General features: G+C 52.8%; 1 long non-coding RNA gene and 1 pseudogene across 1 annotated transcript; one reads left to right on the top strand and one right to left on the bottom strand.

Moving 5' to 3' along the window:
* Positions 1-27: 27 nt before the first annotated feature.
* Positions 28-2,175, top strand: LOC132250399 (uncharacterized). Its single transcript, XR_009462107.1, has 2 exons — positions 28-1,053; positions 1,144-2,175. It is a non-coding gene; the product is annotated as an uncharacterized LOC132250399 (long non-coding RNA).
* Positions 1,181-1,318, bottom strand: LOC132248080 (U1 spliceosomal RNA; annotated as a pseudogene).
* Positions 2,176-20,581: the final 18,406 nt, after the last annotated feature.

The following is a 20,581-nucleotide window of genomic DNA, read 5'->3' as shown; positions in this document are numbered from 1 at the left end:
CCGCCCCGCCCCGCCCCGGAGCCTCCGGCGCGCGCCGCCCGGGCGGGGAGAGGCCTGCGGGGCCGGCCCGGCCCGGCCCGTCTCGGGAGCCTGCGCCGGGCACCCGGCCGCACGGGGCCTCCGCTGGGCCGGCCCGGGCCTGTCCTCGCGCGTGCCGCGGCGCGGCGGAGGCCTGCAGGCGCCTCGGCCGGGCTCAGGTCCCACGCGGGGCCGGCGCGCGTCTCCGGGGCCCGGTCAGGGTTCGAATGGCGGGGCAGCTGCGGGGGCTGAGCCCCCCGAAAGAGACAACAGCCCCCTGTAAGATTTGAAAATGTGAGCGGGGTCTCCGATTTTATCAGAGCTTCGTGAAGGGCAGCCAATTGTTTTGCACTCCCTCCCCGCACAGTTCGAGCCCTGCCCCTAGTCCGAGGGTAGCCCAGTCCAGACAAGTCAGACCTTGCAGAAGAAGGCACCCCCCAAGCAGGGGGGAAATCCCTCCTTGCCCCAGTGCAGCTGGGACTCAGCCTGAGCGTGGGGGCAAGACCCTCCAGCCAGCACTCTGCCGGGTTGGAGCCAACAGGAGCATTGGCACGGCCCAGCCCCATCCCCAGCGCCTCTGGGAGAGGCTTCAAAACCTGACACATGGAGCAGAAAGGGGGGTGGGGGCAATCAGCACAGCCCAGAAGCCCGGGACACCACCACAGCAGAGCACAGGCATTGCTGGGCCTAGATCCTCCTGGACCAGTGCCCATCCAGCCTCTCCTTGACATCTCCGCTGGTGGGAAGTCCTCCCCTGCTCTGATGGGGAAGACGTGTTCCTGGATCTCCAATGTAAACCTACCTTGCTGCAACTTCCAGCCATTGGTCCACGTATTCCTTTCCAAAGGGGTCACAAAGTGCCATGCCACAGCCACTGCAGGAAAGACACAGGCTACCCTTGAGGGCTGGAGCTGGGAGCACGCTACACCACACACCTGCATGGCCCATGTCGCCAGGCACCCCAGTTGCAGCACCCAGAGGACTTGGCCGCACTTGCTTGCTGGAGGATGCCCCTGCTGCAGCAGCACGCAGCCGGTAAGAGAGCACCAGGGCACCCGGGACAGGTTGCTCCAGCCAACCTGCACACCCACCCTAACACAGCCTTCCTCTTCCTTTGCCTCCCAGATGTCTGCAGTCACAGAAGAGCCTGTCTGCAGGCAAGCCAGGGAGAGCACGAATGCAGTCCCGCACTGCCACAAATTGTGCAGTCGAGTTTCCTGTGTGGGGAAATCCCAGGGGTCAGCACACCTGAAGTGCAAGGGGTGAGCCTCACCCTGGGGAAACACCACTTTGTTATTGGTAGTATTGTTAGTATTATTGTGATGATGACGATTATTGTGTTGGCTACAAATGTCCAACTCAGGATCCTTAAAATTCTGGTTTATTAGGCGGATTGAAACACTGTAATGAGTTAAATCATAAACCTTGGGGCTGGTCCCCCCCCCCCCCACACACACACAGTAGCAAGCTACAGAGTCAGGTATACCTATCCTACAAGTGCTGGAGTCTGCCGTCAATGGCCAGTCAAGGCTTCTTTCAGCTTGGTGTTATCCTCCAGAAGGGGGTTGCCGGCTGGTCCTTCTGGCTGGACAGGTCAGGTGCTGGTCGAGTTGGAAATCAAGAGGGTGCTGCTGAGGGTCACTTTTCACTGCTTTTTATCTGTCCTTGGCAGACTTTGGTGACTCCCCAGTTTTCAGGTTTGCCCAATCCAGGGGTCATTGACCCTCATGGGACTTCCCCCCTCGGTGGCTACTGGATGACATCTGTCAGCCCCCGGGGTCATCCACATGTACGTGCAGGTTTGGGAGTCCATTGATGAATTTTGAATAGGGCTCTGGGAGTGGTCGATCTGGAGATATTCAGCCCAAAAGTTGGTCCCCGGCATTGAATAACTCAGGCCAGGGCTTCTAGCCCTTGATCAGTGACGTTTAGAGATTTCCCGGTTGTTACATTGTCTTCTATTGAGTTCTTCAGTTGGTTGATCTGCAGTTTCCTAGGTGTTAATGGCTGCCTGCTACCATGTTACACATTCAATCACTGATTCACTCACTCTTTCAGGGGCCAGCCTGATACAGGGAAGGGCAGTTTGTTTCCTGCCCTTGTTAACATTGTTACAATGTATAACTTACTTATGAAACTAAACACATTTAGTTGAAAGTTGAAAGGTGAGGAGTATAAAATACAAGCTACAGAAGCAATGCCATGGCACACAAATAGATAAAAGTACCAAAATACACAGGGTGATACAAAATGCACACATACAAATTTTAAAACACAATTCCTTATCTTAAAGTGAAAGAAAGAGGAAGGAAGAAAAGGTAGAAGAGGAAAAACATATTTAAAGAGGGGAGAGCAAATGCAGGCAAGAGGAAAAGGGGGCTTTCTGCTACAATTGTACCAAAGTGTAAACACATTTCTCGCACTTTGTTGCTCCAACAATCCCGTTGCTGGAACACTGCTTTCCACCACAGATGCTTCAGAACAAAGCCAAGTCCCTCCTCAGCATTTCATGTCCACTAGTCTTCCTAACGGGAAGGAAAAGAACAATCGTGTTCACACAGCTCTTGATCTCAGGGCCATGTCACACTGCAGCCAGCTTCCATACAAAACAGGCATAGTTTTAATTGTTCTTAAATAGCGATCACTAGCCTTTTTGTTTCCATTTGCCTTTGGCCTCCTCTGCCCCCAGGTCCCCTGTATAGCATGACCGGGCAGTCTGAACAGTGAATTCCACCCTGGGAAAACCACCTTCTTTTTGGTCTGAAGTTTAACAAGAGAGCACATTCACTGGCCATCTAAGTCTAAAGCCAATGAGATGCCAAACCCAAACACCCAAAGCTCAGTACAGTCCGTGGTACCCACTTCTCATCAGTTTCCCTCAGCAAACATCTGTGCAGCTGCCCTTGCTCAAGGGAGTGCCCTGCTTGGGCCTGAACCTGGCCCTGGCACCACCCCCCACCCAGCACAGCACTGCTCTCAGTACAGGGCAAACATGTAGGAGCCCCCCACGCTGCCCATACTCAGCGCCTTGCTGCCACAAGTCTTGCTCTGTCTGTCTCCACATGCTCTCCCCGCGCTGACATCACACTTTCTTTCCCCTTTTATTTGTGTGCCCTGCACACCTTCTGGCCTGGGCCACGTGCAGAGAACCCCTGGGCACAGCTGGTCCTGCTACTGCTCCCCCTGACCTAACACTCACTGTCTCTGCCTCATTCCGGTCTCTGGAGGCTGCCAGGCCAGGCCTGCGTGGCCCGTACTCAGCACCAGGCTCTCTCCTGACCCCAGTGGCACTGTGCAGGCAGCTTCCCTCAGCCACCGGCATGCAACTCTGCTCTAAGTTCCCTGTACATCAGCTCCATCCTGCTGCTCTGGGTGCCCTACGTCCAGAGATGAGCTGCCCTGCTGGGTCCTCTGCCATGCGCAGGGCTCCCCTGGCCCCAGCCCAGGAGGCATTGCTGGGGCAGCCTGGGTCTGGGCTGCAGTGGAGCCATGGACATACTCTGCTTGTGAGCCTGCAGAGCGACCAGGCCCTGGCCTGCCCTGGGGTGGGGGCAGAGGTGGCCTTCAGAGCCCCAGGAGCAGAGGCAGTCACACTGCCCCTGGCCCCTTGGTAGCCCTGGGGCCTTCCCAGGAGTGGGGGTAAGCTCTGGGCCGGGGAGCCAGATGGCCCCAGGAAGTGGGGCATGCAAAGACTGGGGGCTCAGGTCAGACCCCTGTGGGCCCAAGTGAGAAGCCAATTCTAGTCAGGTCCTTCCTGTAGGAGCCCTGGGACCAAGGTAAGAGTGACCCCCACCCTTTGGGCAGGGAGAGGCCTTAGCTGGGCTGATGCCGGGAAAGGCCAGTGGGTCCAAACCATTGAGCCTTGGCACTGAATGGGCCATCTGGGCCCATGTCGGGGGCCTGCCCTTCACCCATACAGGCAGGGATGCTGGGGTGCAGGGACAGGGGCTGCATGTAGGAGGCTGGGAGTGTTGGCGTGGAGGTGGGGTGCAGGCTGGGAGCCCTGGAGTCGCTATGGGGTGGAGGCTGGGGTGTGGCAGGGGATGGGGCAGCTTGTGTTGGAGGCCAGGACCGTGATCAGTGTCCTTTGGAGGCTGTGTGCACCCACTTATGGCCCTGCCCGCACCTGCAAGGTGTTTGGTCAGCAGGAGGAGAAAGCAAGAGTCCCAGCAGCACGGGGCAGGGAAGGCCGATGCAGCAGCGCCACAGGAGAGGATGGAGCCTGCTTGGCAGCTAAGGGCAGGAGTAGATGAGCTGGTATTGTATCTAGTGGGTTATGGAATAGAGAAGATCCCACACAATTTACTGATTCGTTTTGATGCACTGGCTGGGGGAGTAGTTAGTTACTCGCACGATTCCACAATGATTACACACTTAATTCATACAACACAATTTTATTTTAAAATTCTTTGCTACGCATATAACACTGCTTAGCTTTAAGAAATACCACAAACATTAAGAACACAATAATTACATATATCAGAAACAATGCTCCAAATGCACTTCCTTCCCAAACTTCCTAAGAATTAGTATTACAAAAACAACTACAATTACAACTAAAAGTTAAATTTGAATCAATACTATTATTTTCATAATATACTTACAATCCTAGAATTCCGAGAAGCCAAACACCTAAATATGGTTTCATTCCTCAGTAGTACAATTTAATGGGTTGGCCTCAGTAGTACGGTTCAATGGGCTGGCCTCAGCAATACGATTCAATGGGCTGGCCTCAATACTGATAGGACTAAGTCCCCTTCTTTCAGTCCCTTTCGGGCGCTCTGCAGCTTCAGCATGAACTAAGAGATTCGTGTTCATGGAGAGGGTGGTTCAGGTGATCAGTCTGATCCGGCCTACACTTGCAATTCTTCCTTCGTTGTTCTGCAAGTATAGTCACCTCCAATTTGGGAGAGTAGGTTACAGTTTTTATTGAGTGAGTTGCTGTCCTGGGCCACTCCTACCCAAACCTGTCATTACTCCCAAATTTGGCTCGGATCTTACTTTACAGATTCTTTTACTTGGTAATTAGTTTCTTTTGTTGATCATTTTAATTACTTTGGGGAACTTCCATACCACTGCAAGTGACCTTTTCTTTCCAATCTTGTCAAAAGGCCCTAGGGTTTGATCTCTCGGAACTCAGGATATTTGCTTAAGGGTCATTTTTAGGTTAACTTTGTAAAAACCCTCTGAAGATAAAATTCAAGAGTTAAGACTTTGAGCAAAGTCAGGATCTTTCTCACGTAGACCAAAACAATGGCCTAGATAAGGAGATAAATCTTGTCTTCTTCCTAAACTGGCTAATGGGCAACCATTACAGACATTTAAACTATTTCATTCAATATGACAGGTATGTGCCTGGGAGCCATGGACTGGGGCAGGCCAGCTCCTGGGGCTGCTCCACTGCCCATCAGCCTGTCTGCGGTTGCCAGGTGCCTGCTGGTCCATTCGCTGAGTTGCACACGACTGCCCTTCTTCCGGGCAGCTTGCAGCAAGGGCATGGAGCATTGATACACCTATATCATCTAATCTCCCTGTGTCCCATCTTAGCCTGGAGGCCGAGGGCTGCATGGAGCCGGTCTCAGCGCTGCTGGCCTGCATCCAGATGGCTCTGGTGCGGGTGGCATGGGCAGCCAAGCAGCTGGAGCCAGCTGGAAGCATACATGGCCTTTCCTCCTCTCGCCTGGCTCCTGGCCCCTGCCAGGGGAGCGGGCCAAGGCGGGGAAGCACCCAGAGGTAGAGCAGGGGCAGGAGCAGGCCCCTGGGCCCCGACCCGCACATGGCCTCCGCCGAGCACCTTGGCATCCTATCAATGCCACTGGGGGACTGTCCCAAAGAAGCCTGACCTTAGTTCTGCCCAGCCCAAAGCACGGTTTGACCATGCCAGGCTGCCAACTAAGAGCCCCCATGCTGCTATACTATAATGGCTTGAATAAGGAGCTGGCTTTTGGGCTGGGATTATGGCTAGAAATTCTGCTTGGGCCACCTATAAGAATACCTCTGTGCCACCGGGGGGCTCTACCGGATGCAGCTGACCAGAGTCTTGTCCAGCCTAAAGCGCAGTTTGGCCATGCCAGGCTGCCAACTGACAGCAGCTTTGCCACTGTGCTAAATATATGGACCTGAATAATGAACTGGCATTTGGGCTGGGATTATACCCAGAAATCTTTCTTGGACCATTCCAGAACACATCTCTGTGCCACTAGAGGACACTCCTGGGCATTGCTGATGAAAGATTTGCCTAGCCCAAAGCACGGTTTGGCCATGCCAGGCTGCCAATTGACAGCACCCCAGCCACTGTGCTAAGTATATAGACCCAAATTAGGAACTGGATTTTGGGCTGGGATTATAGATAGAAATTCTTCTTAGGTCACCCCATGCCATGCCAGTGACACCAGTGGACTGTCCTCGACATCTCTGACCATAGACTTGCCTGGCCTAAAGTGCAGTTTGGCCGTGCCAGGCTGCCAACTGACAATAGCCCAGCCACAGTGCAAAGTATATGGATCTGAATAAAGAACTGGATTTGGGGATGGGATTATACCTAGATATCCTTCTTGGACCACCCCAGAACGCATCTCTGTGCAACCAGGGCTTTCTGCTGGACATCAATGACCAGAGACTTGCCTGGTCCAAAGCACCATTTGGCCATGCCAGGTTTACCACTGACAGTACCCCAGCCACTATGCTAAGTATATGAACTCCAAGAAGGAACTGGATTTTGGGCTGGGATTTTAGAGATAAATCCTTCTTGGGCCATCACAGAACACATCTCTTTGCCACTGGGGGACGCTGCCGAACACCTCTGATGAGAGACTTGCTTGGTCCAAAGCGCCACTTGGTCTTGTCAGGCTGCCAATTGACAGCACCCCAGCCACTTTGCTAAGTATATAGAACTGAATAAGGAACTGGAATTTGGGCATGCAGCTCCGATCCCGCACAAGCGGCCGGCAAAAGCAGAAGGGATCAGAGGAGCCCGGCACGTTTCCCCTAACTTAACGACGGGACAAAATTCTGGCACACTTTGAACACTAGGATCTATTGCACATCGTGCGAGGGCTGAAATGATCGTACAAATACGCGAATTACCGGCGGAGGAAAGGGGAGGCCGCGGCCCAGCTGCCCGGGAAGACGCGTTGAGGGGCGCGGAAGTCTGGAGCTAGGACGGGGGCGGCCCTGTGCAGATAGGAGAGGGAGGGGTGCGGCGCGGCGGCAGCTGGCTGCGGGGCAGTGTGGGAGCGGGCGTTGAGCGCGGTTGCGGGGGGCAGAGCGGCGTAAGGGGGGAGCGGAGGTCAGGCTGCAGGCAGGGGCTGGGCGCGCTCTCTGTGACCTTTGCCTTCAGCGGCGCGAGGTTTGCGGGAGGCGGAGAGCATTCCCATTCCTTTCGGAGCCAGACGATGCGATGCTATAGTTGGCGGGGGGGCGGAGGCTTGTTCCCTATGGGACCGTGCCTGGGTCTGGCGGGGCCCTGCGATTCCTACTGTGGGGGTCGTCTTGTGTGTCGCGAGCCAGCAGAGCAATTGTTTCCAGTTTAAGCACAGCCAAGCCTCACCTCGCCTCTGACCAGTGCCGACACGAAGGGGTTGCCCGGAGGTGCACGCGCACCCTGACAGGCCCGCTCGCCACTTGGGCGATGGTGGGGGGGGGGACGCTGGCCATTCTCTGCAGCCCCTCTCAGAAGTGGCTGCAGCGACTGGCCGCAGCGCTCGGCAGTAGCCGGATCGGCTGCAGGGGGACCGTCCCCTCCCCGGGCAGCGAGCGCTGGGATTGGTCGCAAGGGGGCACGTGCCCCCCCCCCGCCCACCTAAGGCGGCACCAGTCGCCCATAGGGGAATCCAGTATCGCATCGCCTCCAATATAAGCGCAAGGCACCCCAAGATCGCATCGCCTTGAGCCTGGGCGGAACGAAGGCATCCAACATCGCATCGCCTCCCGCCTAGACTGAACGGGGCCAACCAGCATTGCATCGTATCCCACTAAACACAACGACTCAATCCCGCACCGCATCCCCTCCACCCTAAGCATAACGAGGGAATGCAGCATCGCATTGCCTCTGACCGAAGCGCAAAGAGGCCATCCAACCCTAACCCTAACCCCAAGCCATCCAACATCGCATCGACTCCCGCCTAAGCGCAACGAAGCAATACAGCCTCGCATCGCCTCCGAACTAAGCACATTGAGGCAAGTCAACACCGAATCGTGTCTGGCCGGAACCGGAGGTTAATCGGGGTTTAATCCTCATTAAATTAAATAGGTTTAAAACATAAAAAAAATGTTTTTAGAGCGTCACCTCAGTGTTTGCAGATGCTACTGTACTTTCCAGCAAATGAAGCATGCTGTACAAGTCCCCTTAGATTCCAGCAGGGGGAGCCGCGTACCAACCTACCCTCTGCTTTCCTCCCGATGGAATTACAGCAGGGGTGCAGGTAAACCACTTATACACCACGGATCCCGCCCTCCTCAGTCCTGAAAACCCACCCCAGCCTCATGCTAACCCTCCCCTTAGCCCCCTTTGCCAAGCCCCAGACACCCTGAAACCAGGTAAACTTCCGCCTCTCCCTCATCCCCTCCCATGCCCCCTGAACCCCATTAAAGGGCCCAAGTGAGGGCTCCCCATGGTTGCCCCGGGGTCATCACAACCTCAGCCCATCCACCACCAAACCCAAGGTAGGGGTGGGGTGGGACCTTTCCTCTTCCCCCACCCGCAACCCTCCAATAATTAGATTCTATACATGGAGAATTACAACAAATTATAGAATGATAGGGTGTTATAATTTTCTGTTATTGGAATCTACCTATTTAGGGTGGTCATCTTACATTTAAAAACATTTTTGATTCAGGTAAATATTGTTTCAATTTAAAAACATGACTCATCATTATCAATGTACACTATTCCATCCAATAACAGAATGTAGAAGATAGATGAGAACAGATTCTGGCTTTACCATCTATGAATCCATGAAAATCCCAGTATTAGCATCAGTAATACTGGCAGTAGGCATTCGTCTGTCTTGCGAGACAACAGAATTATGCTGAGTGAGATATCAGCTTGCTGAAAGTAGTGCTTGAAAGATAAAAGTGAAGCACAAAACCCTGGGCAGTGTATATGGAGACACTGAGCTGCTCACACACCCCTTGCAGCCTTGCTGTTTTAATCCAAAGGAAAGGCAGGTGCCAAGATAGCAGGTGCCAGGAAAGGCAGGAACCAGCTTGGCCGCATGAGCTGCCGGAGCAAAGGAGATCATCCATTCATCCATCTATTGGAGCTCCACTCCTAGACTGGCTGCCAACCAGGCTTAAAGAATCCAGTCTACCCAGTCATAGAGTGGACTTCAGTTCCATATTTTTTTGGTGGCATTTCCTCTGTCAGGGATAAGACTAGTATCTGCCTCTAAGGTACTCTTCTGCACAAAGCCATTGGCACTCTAGAGGTTGCCAGGTTATTTAACTGCTAGCCAGCACTTGGCCATATCAGTCACAGGTAGTTCTATCTGCTGTAAGTTATGGTAGCAGGTGAACCTGACCTGTACACCTGTTCCCAATTCCTGAGAGTGAGGCTTTGTCATATATTTAACAATTTGTGCATGCCCTTGCTGATGTCCTTATTGTTTCTGAGACATTTGTACAGCAACAACATGGCTTGGAGTACTTACCTTCCTAAGAGCTCTGGAGAACTCTTCTTCAGTGCCTGGTGGATCTCCACACCCAACCTTTTTTAATTCTAAAATCCCATTGTGGTAATGCCAGTTCTCAGTTTCACCAAGTTTGTGGAAACATACAAAATGGTTGTCAGTATTGCACGTTACCCCAACCACCTTGTACCTGCAATGAGAACACCTTTATTGTAGCAAACTCATCAATTTGTGAATGTCTAATGTTTTATGTTGAATTAATCAGCACTGGTGACATGTTTTAACTAGCAACATTCTAGATACTTAAATAAAAGAGACCTAAATATACAAGAAAGGGATTGTGGGGGCAAGGGAATAGGGTACTACCATCTCCAAAAAGCCAGCTATTGGCATTTGAGAAGGCATGGTTTGGTAATTTGATATAGAGCTAGACATACATATAGGATTATTTCAATTTACTTAATGTCATCACAGCTTCAAAAAAACCTCTTATGCTACCAGCTTACTTAATGTCATTTACAGAAATCTCAGGTAGAAAAAGATGAGGATCAAATGTGGCCTGAAAAGTCTTCTTTGGGAGCAGAGCCAACCTAAGCAGGGTGCAGGGCCTGGGGCAAATCAGGTCTTGTGGGGCCCTGCCCCCACCCCAATCCTGTGTGCCCTGGATGTGAAGAAACCAGCAGCCCCAGGGCAGGTGGTGATGGTGGGTGAGTGAGTGGCCGGACACCAAGCCAGCGGTGGTGGTGCAAAGTCCCCATGGCCACTCCACCCAGCTCTGCAGGGCCCCCCAAAGTGCAGGGCCTGGGGCGGTAGCCCTGATTCCCCCCCACACCCAGGCAGCCCTGTTTGGGAGAACCCTCCCCACCAGACACCCCACTCCAGGGGTGGAGAGGTACAGTTCGGAGTAACCAGGAAAGGATTTTGCCTGGAAATACCAGCTTAACCCCAGCCCCTTATTTGGTGCTGATTAGTTGTCACACAAACCAGGAGGGGGCGCTCTCAGCTAGCTGGCTGGCATGCAAAAACCAAGCTTTGGGCCAGGCACCATCCTGCCCAGACTTATTCAGTCAGGGAGATGTGTGGCTTCGGGTGACCCAAAGTGGGTTTTGCCCCATCATCCCACCACAAAATAAGATTATTTTTTGGCACAATGTACGTAGCATGCAGGTATTGAGGGCTGGGTGTCAGGTAGCAGGCTAGCACTAAAAAATGAGCACTGGGTCAAGCCGGAATCTTATTCATAGATTCATAGATTCATAGATGTTAGGGTCGGAAGGGACCTCAATAGATCATCGAGTCCGACCCCCTGCATAGGCAGGAATGAGTGCTGGGTCTAGATGACCCCAGCTAGATGCATATTCAACCTCCTCTTGAAGACCCCCAGGGTAGGGGAGAGCACCACCTCCCTTGGGAGCCCGTTCCAGACCTTGGCCACTCAAACTGTGAAGAAGTTCTTCCTAATGTCCAATCTAAATCTGCTCTCTGCTAGCTTGTGGCCATTGTTTCTTGTAACCCCCAGGGGCGCCTTGGTGAATAAATACTCACCAATTCCCTTCTGTGCCCCTGTGATGAACTTATAGGCAGCCACAAGGTCGCCTCTCAACCTTCTCTTGCGGAGGCTGAAAAGGTCCAGGTTCTCTAGTCTCTCGTCATAGGGCTTGGTCTGCAGGCCCTTAACCATACGAGTGGCCCTTCTCTGGACCCTCTCCAGGTTATCCGCATCCCTCTTGAAGTGCGGTGCCCAGAATTGCACGCAGTACTCCAACTGCGGTCTGACCAGCACCCGATAGAGGGGAAGTATCACCTCCTTGGACCTATTTGTCATGCATCTGCTGATGCACGATAAAGTGCCATTAGCTTTTCTGATGGCTTCGTCACACTGCCGACTCATGTTCATCTTGGAGTCCGCTAGGACTCCAAGATCCCTTTCCACTTCCGTGCCACCCGGCAGGTCATTCTCTAGGCTGTAGGTGTGCTGGACATTTTTCCTCCCTAGGTGCAGCACTTTGCATTTCTCCTTGTTGAACTGCATCCTGTTGTTTTCTGCCCACTTGTCCAACCTGTCAGCTGTTCCCTGCCCTCCTGCGTGTCCACTTCTCTCCATAGCTTTGTGTCATCCACAAACTTGGACAGAGTACATTTCACTCCCTCATCCAAGTTGCTGATGAAGACATTGAAGAGTATCGGTCCAAGGACCGAGCCCTGCGGGACCCCACTGCCCACACCCTTCCAGGTCGAAACCGACCCATCCACCACGACTCTCTGGGTGTGACCCTCCAGCCAATTCGCCACCTACCGGACTGTGTAGTCATCCAAGTCACAGCCTCTTAACTTGTTTGCCAGTACGGGGTGGGATTCCGTATCGAAGGACAGAATCTGCCCAGACTTCTTCCAGAGAGTCTCTGCGTGGTGGAGTGGAGTGTTGCAGGGTGATCCAAGGTGGATTTTGCCCCACAACCCCAGCCCCAAATCAGCTCCTTAGTCACAGGAGTGTACATAGCACACAAGTCTGGGGGCTGTCAGTTTACAGGCTGGCATGCAAAAACCAAGCTTTGGGCTGGGCAGGAGCTTCCCAAAATTCTTCAGGAGTCTCCAGGTGGTAGTGATGTTTGTTCTGGGGGTGACCTGAAGAGGATTTTACCTGATAATCCCAGTCCAAAGTGAGATCCATGTCCGGGGCTAGGTACAGAGCACATAGTCCAGGGGCCTGTCAGTTGTCAGGGTTGCACTCACAAACTGAGCATCAGGTTGGGTAGGACTGTTAGGGTAGCTTGTTATGTTTAATGCTTTGAAGTTGCACCTGCTTATAGTATTGTTTATATTTACCCTTTTAAAATCATTGCTTAAGTTTTGTCCTTTTTAACTTTTTTTTATTAGCTGACTTTGAGTTGTTTTTGTACGGCTCATAGGTGATCATTGTATTAAATCTTCTCTTGTTTATCACTGTGAGCAGTTCTTTTAACATAATATAGCAATGTCCTTGTTACTAGCTCCAATTAACTGAATTTGGCACCAACTAGCTGAATCAGAGTGATGAAAGGACTGGATATATTAATGAAAGGTGATTAGAGAGACCACTGGAGAATACCCAAAGTAAGACATTACAAAAAGGTAAAATTAAGAAGTGTGCTTGTGATGGGTCTGTTAGACACAGGGATATGCTGATGGCATAAAAGATGAACAGACTGCAAAGAGACCAATCCAAAAACAAAGAGTCATCACAGGAGTAAAGTTGAGGAAAAGCTTAAAAAGTGGGAACAAGAAAGTTAATCATCTTGGTCGTCATGAATCCAGCCTTCAACACCTGTCTGGACCCTCCCAGTCCCCCATGTACCCTTTGCTTCCAGGAACTGAGTAGCTGTCTTTTCCGTTGAGCAACGTAACATCTGGGATTCAGTGAGATTTTTGTATTGAATGTTTTTGTCTCTCTGAATTTAAAAACTGCTAAAATTATATTTGTTGACTACTAAAGTTAGACTTTGACTTAATGATACTGAGTTGTCCAAGACTTTGCTTTTAAAACAGAGTTGTCTGCATATAAGTGAGACTTTGATTTTAGGACACAGAGTTATCTGCATTCGTATTTCATGTTCCATTTAAGGGTCAATTATGCTTTAATGATCCCTTAGCACTATTTGGGAAACAGTGGTGCTAACAGGACACTGCCCAGGTTTCTTCATGATGGTCCTCCGGTGCCATAGATGAATGTTGTGGGGTGACTCAAAAAAGTTTTCCACATGTAACCTCAGCTCAAACCCAACCTGTTATTCAGGCCTGGGGGGCTGTGAGTTGGCAGTGTGACTCACAGGCTGAGCTTTGGATCACCCAGGGCTCTTCCCAGCTTCTTTGGGAGAGTCTCCTGATGGCAGGGATGTTTGTGTTTGGGGTAACACAAGGAAGAATTCCACCCATAATCCCAACCCAAACCAAGCTCCTTATTTAGTGTTCTGTACAGAGCACACAGGCCTGAGGCCTGTGAGTTGGCAGCCTGGAACTTGCAAACCGAGCTTCAGGTCAGGCAAGATGTTTCCCAGGCATCTTTGGAAGAGTCCTCTGATGGTGGAGACCTCTGTTGCTGGGTAACCCAAAAAGGTTTTCCATCCATAATCCCAGGCCAAACGGGATTTGGCTATTCAGCTGGCTATTCAGGTCTGGTGACAGGTGAGTGGGCAGCCTGGTTCTCATAAATTGAGCATTGTGTTGGACAAAACTCTGACCAGACTTCTTTGGGAGAGTCCCCCAATGCCAGAGACATGTGCTTTGGGGTGACCCAAAAAGCCTTTTTACCTGGAACTCTGCCAGCCTGCAGAAAGCTTGTCGCAAAACTGCAAAGTCCACGAGTTTTTCCATTAAAATGAGAAATCCATGTTTTCCTCGGGTAAAGGGGAAACCTGCATTTTTCTCTGTTTTCCCATGGGAAACAGAAAACCCAGATCCCTGCTTATGAGGAGAGGCTGAGGGAACTGGTTTATTTAGTTTAGAGAAGAGAAGACTGAGAGGGCATTTAATAGCAGCCTTCAATTACCTGAAGGGGGGTTCCAAAGAAGATGGGGCTAGACTGTTCTCAGTGGTAGCAGATGACAGCAGCAATGGTCTCAAGTTGCAGCAAAGGAAGTTTAGGTTAGATATTATCAAATAATCTCTCACCAGGAGGGTGGTGAAGCAATGGGATAGGTTACCCAGAGAGGTGGTGGAAGCTCCATCTTTGAAGGTTTATAAGACCTGGCTAGACAAAGCCTTGGCTGGGGTGATCTAGTTGGGGATGGTCCTGCTTTGAGCAGGGGGTTGGACTTGATGACTGCCTGAGGTCTCTTCCAACCCAGTAGGCAGGACTCCAATAAGTGGACTCCAAGACGAACTTGAGTTGTCAGTGTGACAAAATCATCAGCCAAGCTAACTGCACTTTATCGTGCATCAGCAGATGCATGACAAATAGAACCAAGGAGGTGATACTTCCCCTCTATGAGGCATTAGTCAAACTGCAGTTGGAGTACTGCACCCAGTTTTGGGTAGCACGCTTCAAGAAGAATGTGGATAGCCTCAAGAGGGTCCAGAGGAGGGCTACTGACATGGTTAAGGGTTTACAGGCCAAGCCCTATGAGGAGAGACTAAAGGACCTGGACCTCTTCAGCCTTCGCAAGAGAAGGGTGAGAGGTGATCTTGTGGGGGGGTGCAGCAAGGAATCAGAGATGCTCTGTTCACTAGGATGCCTCTTGGGGTAACAAGAAACAATGGTCACAAACTGAAAAAGAACAGATTTAGGCTAGACATCAGGCAAAACTTCTTCATGGTAAGGGTGGCCAAAATTTGAAATGGGTTTCCAAGGGAGGTGGTGCTTTCCCCTACCTTGGGGCTCGTTAAGAGAAGGCTGGATAGGCATCTGGGTGGGATCATCTGACCCCAGCGCTCTTTCCTGCCCAGGCAGGGGGTCAGACTTGATGATCTGCTGAGGTCCCTTCTGACCCTAGCATCTATGAATCTATGAATCTGTAATCCCAGCCCAAACCTAGTTCCCTGTTCAGGTCTGGGTGGGCAGCCTGGTATACAAAAACCAAGTGTCAGGTTGGGGAGCACCCTGCTCAAGATTTATTTGGAAGTGTCCCCCAGTGACATAGACATGTGTTCTGGGGTGACATGAAAGAGATTCTGCCCCATAATCCCAGCCTTATCTCAGGTCTTTTTTTCAGGGCTGTGTACTTGACACAGGATGTTATTTTACATTTTTATTAGTTAAATAAACATTTTTGAGGAAATCCTGACTTCTTAGCCTGTGAAACTCATTACAAACAGATTTTAATTGTACAAGGTTGACCTTTGAAAAGGGAGCTGGGAATAAGGAACCAACTTCACCCGCATGAGTTCTGTCAGCTCTGAGGCCAGCACTATCAGCAGGGTGTGTGGGACTGGGGCTGCAGGGAAGGGTGCTGCCCAGGGCCGGTAGCCACAGGGCTCAGTGCTGCCCCTCCCCACTCCCCCAGCAATTCCTATTAGCTCTGGCAGGACCTGTGCAGAGCCAGCCCAGGCAGAGGGAGACCCCAAGGGAGGTAAACACAGGGCCAGAATGCCTGGTGCTGCGCATGGCAGCAGGGGGGCGACTGCCTGCCCCCGCGTGGCCACACCGCCTGGACTTGCTGCAGGGCTCTGGGTGGGGGAGGCCAGCAGGCGCAGCCTGGATGCCTAGGGCTTGTTTCAGGTGTGCTGCACCCTGGTGGTAGGGTTACCATTCATCCAGGTTTTCCTGGACATGTCCTCTTTTTTGGCCCCCTATGCTGCATTTGGGCGGGTTTTTAAAATAAGAGCAAAACATCTGGGTTTTCTGCGATCCCCACCTGGCTGCTTTTGGCTGGGAGTAGGGTTCGAGGTGATTGGCTGTCGGGTGGTCAAGTGCTCCTGGTGCAGGCTCCAGTAAGCCAGTTAGAGACGGAGGGGAGAGAGAGAGAGAGAGAGAGAGAGAGAGTGTGTGTGTGTGTGTGTGTGAGAGAGAGAGAGAGAGTGTGTGTGTGTGTGTGTGTGCGCGTGACAGAGAGAGAGAGAGAGAGAGAGAGAGAGAGAGAGTGTGTGTGTGTGTGTGTGCGAGAGAGAGAGAGAGAGAGAGAGAGAGTGTGTGTGTGTGTGTGTGTGTGTGTGCGTGAGACAGAGAGAGAGAGAGAGAGAGAGAGAGAGAGAGAGAGGGTGCGCACGCAATGCTTGAGCTGCTTTGGCAGCAGGGCTGTGGAGGCAGGGGTCTATGGGTCAGGAGTGAGGGGCACCGGCTCAGCAGGGGGACAGGGGCTGCAGAGTGGGAGTGAGGGGCACCAGCAGGGCTTGGGGGGCAGGGGGTGTGGGTCGGGAGTGAGGGCCACTGGTGGGGCAGGGGCAGTTGGTCAGGAGCGAGGGGCACTGGCAGGGGTGCAGGGGGCTGTGGATCAGGAGTGAGGGACACAGGGGATGGGATGGGTGACTGTGAGTTGAGTGTGCAGGGCACTGGGGGTGCCAGGGGGCTGCAGGTCAGGAGTGAGGAGCACCAGAAATGGGTGGGGGGCAGGGTACTGCTGTTTGGGAATGAGGGGCACTGGCAGGGCTGGGGTCAGTGGTCCTGGAGTGAGAGGCAGCAGCAAAGCTGCAGGGGGGTGGCTTGTCAGTTGTCATCATCAGCGGTCCGTCAGGCTTGATGGGTCCTCAGGTGACTGAGGAGCCTGATTCTGGATGTGCACATTCTTCAGCAATGGAGGCATTGTTACATGGGGGAGTAGGATTTGCAACCCTGGGTTGGTCTTCTTCTCCTTCCTCCTCCACTGCCCTTACACCTCAGTATCAAGTCGTTGGGCCTCGAAGAGGTGCACGCCTTGGTGGACCAGGTGACGCCATGCAGAATGGTCAGCAGCTTGCTCCTCTCAGCCATTGGTGTTGATGCCTCCATGATTGAGGGCAACCTCGACTGTGTCTTTGTACCATTTCCTGTGGCCGCCCTTTGAGCATTGACCAACAAACTGAACATCCCTTGCACTATCTACATAGATGGGGAGGCTCTGGAGTACGTGAAGCACTTTCCGTATCTTGGCAGCCACCTCTCTCAACGTGCTACCATCGATGAAGAAGTCCAGCATGGGGTCAACTGCACCAGTGCTGCCTTCCTCAAGCTGCAACATCATGTCTTTGAAAATAGAGACCTTCAGAAGTCGATAAAGGTTCTGGTTTACAAGGCTGTCATGCTGACCACCCTCCTCTACTGCAGTGAAACCTGGACTGTCTACCAATGCCACATTAAGACCCTAGAGAGCTTTCCCCAATGGTGCTTGCATTGAATCCTGGGGATCAAATGGGAGGACTGCCGGAGCAGCGTGAGCATCCTCCATGAAGCTGCATCCACCAACATCAAAGCCTTGCTCTTGAGAAATCAACTGCCCCCCTCACCCTCCACCATCTGCCCTCCTTACTCCCCACCATCATATTCCCCCTGCCCCCGGCCCCCTGACAGGTGGCCTCTTTTTTGGACCTGGAAATATGGTAACCCTATGGTGAGACAGAACTGGGTTCAAGGCAGCACCACGAGGCATGGAGGGGTGTCACAGGGAGTGGTGTGGGCGGCCTGGACCACCTGCAGCACAGTGGGGATCCCCAGAGGGGCCTGGTGCGCCTGCAGCCACATCCAGAGAGTCCCAGGGAAGCTCCGGGGCTCTTGTGGCAAAGGGCAGAGTGCAGGAACATCCCCACTCACCATAGTGGCTGCTCCCGCCTCATCCCCACTCCGCCTGCAGGGCAGGAGCAACTCTAATGTTCCCCCTGTGGGACAGCAGCTCCGGAACTGGGTGCTCTCACCTGCTTTAGGGACTCCAAGAAGTCCCCACGGTTCCCCAGTGGCCTAGCCGAGTCAGGGTGCCATCAAGGCCGGCTGCGCCCTGCCCTCCCTCTCCCCCCCCAGCCCAGTCCTGAATCCGCATCCAATCCATGTTGTGCATTGTGCATCTGCTTGCGTGTGTGCACACTGCCTTGTCCCAGAGCCTTTGGCTGCAGTTGGGGCTCAGGGTTCGGCCTGCCCCTGCACCCATGTGCCTGTCGATGCGGGGGAGGGGCACTGCCTGGACGTGGCAGGACACTGTCCAGCTGGACCCACGTGCGGGGCTGGGCAAGAACTGACAGCCCGGGCTCCGCGCCCTTCCCGCGGGGTGCGTCCTTCTCCCCTCCCCCCTCCCCGGGGTCCCAGGGGAGACGCCAGCCCATGTCCAAGTGTGATCTCTATTACGTGGCCTCCAGCATCTCTACATTGGCCCTGGCCCCTGAGCCCAGACCGCCCCAGAGGCTGTGCAGCTCCACACCCTGCTCCAGCACCGTGGCTGTGAACCAGATGCATGGGCGGGCTGGATACTTATATACCCATGACAACAGCCCTCCTGGAAACCCAGGTGCCCTCTGAGCGCTGTCACCAGCAGGCCCATGTCCTGCTTTCTCCCATCCCCAGCATCTCCATGGGGATGGCTGGAAAACAGCCCTGACAGGCAATCAGCTCCCCCCCCCCCGCCACACCGCCAGGCCCCAGTCCCACCCCAGGTGTGCAGGGCCAGTCCTGCAGCCCAAGGGAGGAAAGGGAGGGGGCTCTTCACCATGCAGCAGGGAGACGAGCCGTGGTGGGGCAGAGCAGGGTCACATGGACAGGTTTGGCATGGGGCTGGCTGCCCACATGTACTGCTCACCCCTACACCTCCCATAGCTGAATGCCAGTGCCCGGTAGCACTGTTCGAGCTCTCGCAGCATGCCAGAATTGATTGAGCCAGAACCAATTATGGCCAGGTGTTGTGGGGTGCAAACCAATTAATTTAAAAAGCATCTGTGATGGGCTAGCTGGCAGTGACTTAGCCCAGGGGTTTTGAAAGGGCAAAAGATGATTGGAGGACTTGGGATTCCCTTTCCTCACCAATCTGGTAATGATTTGACCCAGGGGTTTTGAAGGGGTAAAAGATGATTGGAGGATTTGGGATTCCCTTTACTCACCAATCAGGCCCCTGGGACTCTGTGTCACCTGATTGGCCCCTTGGGTCACCTGGAGGGAGATAAACAGGGCAGCACAGCTGACTCAGGGGAGACCAGCGAGGGACCACAAGGAGGGAGCTTCAAAGAGCTGGGCCAGTGGGATGGGAGCAGTTGCCCCAGAAGCACCTGAAGGAGTGGGACCTACAGGCAGCAGTTGGACCCTCAGTAGTGCGGCGTGCAGCCGGCAGGAGAGGCTCCCCAGCTCCAGCGAGGATTTGAACAGCGACCTGAGAGGTTCCCAGCCCTGCTTCCAGGTCTTCCAATCAGAGGCCAGGCAGCTTGACATGAGGCAGGGGCTCTGGGAAGGTCAAGACCCCTTGTAGCTTAGATTAGTACCAGCACTGGTGGCTGTGCGGTAGCGTGTCTGCCCACCATGTGGGAGATCTGAGTTTAAATCCCAGCTGGGGTGAGTAAAGTTGCAGTGGAAAGGGGTCATTGTGTTTTCCCCTCTTCCCCCCCTCCAGGTACCTAGGCCCTATATTCCTTGTTATTTGACATATTGTATTTTGTGACTTTTCTATTTCACCAACCAGTATTGTTTGTTCTGCTGTTTGTGTTTTATATTTTGTTAACCCTGTCTTTTGTCAGTGATTGTAAGTGTCTAACCTTTGTTGAATCCTGTCCCCTCGGGGCGTTGTAGTGTCCCCTATACCCCCTGGTTTATGCCTGTTATGTTCCCAGTACTGTTCTCTCATTAAAAAGTATATGGTTAAGGCCCCATTAATGATCTGGCTCTGCTCTATAGCGGGAGGAGAGTCCCTACACCTCTCACAGTGCTTGTGCACCTGCTTTGATCCCTTCAATTGGAGATGGGGTACCCCTTGGAATGCCACCCGGGTTACACATCACCGCTCACTGTGAGAGTGACAGGAGCTTGAGACCCTGCCCCCAAAAATCTGGTTGCCTAACATCTGGTTGACAGACAGGTGAAAAGACAATGCAAGTAAAAACCTAATAGAGTCTGGGAAGAGACTGAGATGGGATTCTTCCACACTTGGCCCAGAGCAACAGCAGGACATCTCGCATTCCTCTGCCTCTGGAATGTTTTGCTTTGTACAGTGTGGTCCTCGCCACTTTCTCCCATCCCAGAAGAAGTTGCACATAGCTCTTTGAACCCTGTGGATGACTTTATCTGAGGGGGAAGGAAGAATATGGTGGTATATAGAAGCATTGGCAGTAACACCACCTTCATGAGTGCCATGCACTCCCCTTCCCCCTCCCCCCCATTGACAGGCAGCACAACTGCCATAGTTCCACTTTTTTTTGGCTTTGGCCTTAGTCTTTTCCCATGCCATCTGTCCAGTCATCTCTGAGTGAAACTTCACCCCGAGGAACTTTACCTTGTCGTGGGGGATGGAGAGACCCAGGGCTGACAGGTACCTGAGTTCACCCAGAACTAGGCAGGTGCTTTTGCTCACTTTGAGTCC

The sequence above is a fragment of the Alligator mississippiensis genome, chromosome 1 (genome assembly GCF_030867095.1).
Source record: "Alligator mississippiensis isolate rAllMis1 chromosome 1, rAllMis1, whole genome shotgun sequence".
Classification (NCBI taxonomy): Eukaryota; Metazoa; Chordata; order Crocodylia; family Alligatoridae; genus Alligator; species Alligator mississippiensis.
The sequence above is the reverse complement of the archived record's forward strand: the minus strand, read 5'-3'. Positions and strand labels throughout refer to the sequence as shown.